This window comes from Enhydra lutris, unplaced genomic scaffold (genome assembly GCF_002288905.1).
Source record: "Enhydra lutris kenyoni isolate GAN:26980312 unplaced genomic scaffold, ASM228890v2 scaffoldscaffold17, whole genome shotgun sequence".
Taxonomy (NCBI): domain Eukaryota; kingdom Metazoa; phylum Chordata; class Mammalia; order Carnivora; family Mustelidae; genus Enhydra; species Enhydra lutris.
Genome location: NW_019154101.1, coordinates 5,161,787 through 5,166,558, shown reverse-complemented (window position 1 = coordinate 5,166,558; position 4,772 = coordinate 5,161,787).

Here is a 4,772-nt window from a genome sequence, read left to right as displayed (position 1 = left end):
CACAGCTAATGGTGAAAGACTTCAGTGCTTTCCCCTAAGATCAGGTGCAAGACCAGGATCTCTGCTCTCACCACTTCTATTCAACATTGTACTAGACGGGCTAGCCAGGGCAACTGGGCAAGAAAAAGAAATAAAAGGCATCCAAATTGGACAGGTAAAAGACTATCTCTATTTACAGGTGACATGATTGTGTAAATAAGAAATCCAAGGAATCCGGTAGAGATTTTTACAACTAATAAACTAAATTCAGCAAGATTGTAGGATACAAGATCAATATATTTTTTAAAGATTTTATTTATTTATTTTACAGAGAGATATAGAGAGAGAACAAGTAGGCAGAGTGGCAGGAAGAGGGAGAGGGAGAAACAGGCTCCCTGCTGAACAGGGAGCCTGATGTGGGGCTCAATCCCAGGACCCTGGAATCATGATCTAAGTCGAAGGCAGCCACTTTAACCAACTGAACCACCCAGGCATGCCAAGATCAATATTTTTTGAAAGATTATGTATTTGTTGGGCGCCTGGGTGGCTCAGTGGGTTAAGCCTCTGCCTTCAGCTCAGGTCATGATCTCAGGGTCCTGGGATGGAGTCCCACGTCGAGCTCTCTACTCAGCGGCGAGCCTACTCCCCCCCCCCTCTGCTTGCCTCTGCCCATTTGTGATCTCTGTCTGTCAAATAAATAAATAAAATCTTTTAAAAAAATAAATAAAAGATTATATATTTATTTAAGTAATCTCTACACGCAAAGTGGGGCTTGAACTCATGACCCTCAGACTATGAGTCACATGTTCTTCCAACTGAGCCAGTCAGGTGTCCAAGATCAATATTTTTTAAAATTATATTTTTATATACTTCCAGTGAACAATCCAGAAAATGAAAGTTATTAAAAAAATCTAAGTAGAATAGGCCAGGCACAAAAAGACAAATTTGTATAATTCTACTTACTTTAAACACCTGACTATTCAAATTTAGAGAGACAAAACAGAAAAGTGGCTGCCAGGGTATGGAAAGAGGGGGAATGCAGAACTAGCATGTAATGGGTATAGGGTTTCAGTTTGGGAAGATGGAAAAAGTGGTGTAGATAGATAGCAGTGATGGCTGGACAACCAAGCAAATATACTTAATACCACTGGACTGTATGTACACTTAAAATGTTTAAAATGGTAAATTCTATGATATGTGCATTTTACCACAATAAAAAGAAGTAAGGAATGAAGTACTGATACGTGTTACAACTTGCATGAACACTGAATACATTATGCTAAGTGAAAACAAGTCAATCACAAAAGTACACAGAAATGGTGCCTGAAAGTCTAAAATAGGTAAATCTACAGAGACAGATAGATTAGGGCCAGTGGTGGGGGCAATGTGGGGGTAGCGAGGAGGTTATGAATGAAAGACGGATAGCTAAAGGGTACAGGGTTTCTTTTTGAGGTGATGAACATGTTCTAAAGTTCACTGTGGTGATTACCGAATACATATATGAATATAGTCAAAACCACTGAATTGTACACTCGAAGTGATACACTTTGAGTGAATTGTTATATGTAAATTATCTCTCAATAAGGCCGGGTTTTTTGGTTAAAGATTTTATTCATTTGAGAGAGAGAGACAGAGAGAACACAAGCAGGGAGAGAGAGGCAGAGGGAGAGGGAGAACCAGACTTCCTGCTGAGCTGGGAGCCCGACATGGGGCTCCATCCCAGGACCTGGAGATCATCTGATCCCAAAGGCAGAGGCTTAACCATCTGATCCACCCAGGAGCCCCAGAAAGGCGATTTTTTAAAAAGATTTTATTTATTTATTTGACAGAGAGAGAGAGAGACATCACAAGTAGGCAGAGAGGCAGGCAGAGGAAGAAGGAGAAGCAGGCTCCCTGCCGAGCAGAGCACCTATTTGACCCTGGGTTGGGGCAGAAGGTGGCACAGGAGGAGTAATCTTTTTTTTTTTTTTAAAGATTTTATTTATTTATTTGACAGACAGAGATCACAAGTAGGCAGAGAGGCAGGCAGAGGGAGAGAGGAGGAAAGCAGGCTCCCCGCCGAGCAGAGAGCCCGATGTGGGGCTCGATCCTAGGACCCTGGGATCATGACCTGAGGCGAAGGCAGAGGCCTTAACCCACTGAGCCACCCAGGTGCCCCCAGGAGGAGTAATCTTTAAGTATGCTCCATGCTCAGTGCACAGCCCAACTCAGGGCTTGATTTCAGGGCTCTGAGATCATGACCTGAGCAGAAATCAAGAATCTGATGCTTAACCAACTGAGCCACCCAGGTGCCCCACAAATATATATTTCTTTCCTTCTTTTCTTTTTCTTTCTTCTTTTTTTTTTTTTTTTTTTTTTTTGGTGGGGGAATTTAATCTTTATTTACAGGATACTGAGAGATAGGAGACTCCACACAGAAATAAGAAACCCACTGAGAGGAGTTTCATACAGTTTGTACAGTTTGGAACTGATCAAGTAGAGTTTCACTGTAAAAAGTGCTACAATAACAAAACACATTTAAAAAGAGTTCCTAGTAGAGAAACAGTAAGACAAACTTCTACCAAACAGAGTACACTACAAACAACTTCCTGCCTCAACTGTACAATCGACAAGTTAAAGGTCCCAGGAGTGCGACCCTGAACTTGGAATGTATAGCCCTCAGAGGTAGTTTCTGGCACAATATTCTGATCTTCCTCCTCCTCTACGGAGAAATTCTTCTCAATCAAGTTCAATGAAGCTCTGTACACAGACCCATTTTCATGATTTTGTAGAGCTTCAGTTTTGCCCAGACCTCCACATTCTTCGATAATTGTACTGTTTCTCAGTTTCACCTAGTTTCTCAGCAGCCTGAAAGATGTTTGAAATGGCATCCAGAATAAGTTGGTATCTTTTGCAGTTAAGAGGTTCATCAAGGGCTCTATTATGCCACAATGAACGAGGTATACAATCTGTTCAACTGTCCCGCCACTTGTACAGTTGGTCAAAGCCCAGACAGCTTCCTTTTGTGTCTTAAATCCTGCCTTAGAGAGAACACCAACCAGGAATGGGACTAAACCATGATTCACAGCTTGATGTATGTGGTCCTGGAGATCAACTGTAATGTTTGACATTGTCCACGTGGCTTTCTTCTGAATATGCGTTTTGGAGTTCCTTAGCAGGCTGGGAAAGACGGCAAGTGCTCCTGCACCTATTACCACCTGAGTCTGTTCCTTGGTCCCAGTGACATTATTTCCCATGGCTCTTAGTGCAGGAGTCACAATGGGCAATTCAGTAGCTCCTAGAAGCCTCAGGGTACCTTGCTTCTGTTCAAATCTGCATTTCTTAATTTGTAAAAATAGGAACATTAATTCCTGACATTAGAGATACCAGGTTTCTTACTGAGATTAAGTGGGATAATCATAGTTATTTGTTGAGCTATTCTTCTTAGGGTGCTGTACATACTTTCATAAGGTACCAATACCATGCCCAACAAACGGACAATAAAACTTGAAGGAAGAAACTGCGGATTTAAAGCCAGGTCTGTCTAACTACAAAGTTTATGTTCTTCCACTGCTTTTCTAAAATTTATTTATGTATTGTGGTTCTACTCTCAGCAAGGCACTTGCCCTAAACATTTTACTCAACTGTCTCATCAGTATCTTCGCATTGGTATTGCCCACTTTGCACGGACAAAAACCCCCTGAAGTTCAAATAGGTCAGGTAACTTCCCCAAAGCCATGCAGCCTTGGAGTAAAGAAGGAAATGGCCTAAGTGTCCCCAAGTGGCATTATTTATGTCCGTGTAGCACGCACATCTGGCTTCCCAGTTCAGTAAGCTTTTTTTTTTTTTTTTTTTTTTTTTTTAATTTGACAGAGATCACAAGTAGGCAGAGAGGCAGGCAGAGAGAGAGGGGAAAGCAGGCTCCCCGCCAAGCAGAGAGCCCGATGCGGGGCTCGATGCGGGGCTCGATGCGGGGCTCGATTCCAGGAGTCTGGGATCATGACCCGAGCGGAAGGCAGAGGCTTTAACACACTGAGCCACCCAGGCGCCCCCCAGTTCGGTGAGCTTTAAGAGTAAGTGTAATGCATATGCCTGCAGTAAACAGTAGACAGATGGGAGCGCGTACTCTACCTGAGCGTGTATAAATGACTTTGCACTAGAGATGACATCAGTTCCTATGCAAATAAGGCAGCATAATGCCGCTGAAGCACGAGGAAGTGACAGCAACAGCACGCCGGCTCAAAGAGACCGCGGGCACAGCAGAGAAGTGCGCACGCGCTCAGAAGGCCGGCGAATGGGCGGGGCGAACCGTGACTGAGAGGTCATTCCGCCTATAGGGGGTGCCCGGCGAGCCAGGCTAGCACCCTAACCCAGCAGCAGGCTCTTTTGAATTCACCAGTGCTCGGGATCTTGGGATCCGGTGGCAAGCAGCTCCTTCAGGTTAGACGTTCCGGATCCCTGGGGGCGGAGACACAAGGGAGTGGGGGGGAAGCGAGGCCGGTTAGGTGACCGGTCCAGAAATCGGCCAGCTCCGAGGAGCCAAACTTCCCTTTGCGGTAACGCGACAATGGGCGGGGTCTGGCCGCGGGGCCCAAGCGAAGGGAGGTCCGGGTTCGGGGGCCGGGTTGGAGGCGGGGAGACCCGGCTGTCAGGGCCCGCTGACACCAGCCCGGCTTCCTGGTCAGCGTCCCCACTCCGCCCCACCGGGTGCAGTCTCCCACCCTGGACCTCGCCATTGGGAACACGGATTCCTCCCTCTCTGGGAGGACCCTTTCCTCCCTCCACCCTCGGCTTTCCTCGCAGGTGAAGCCTCC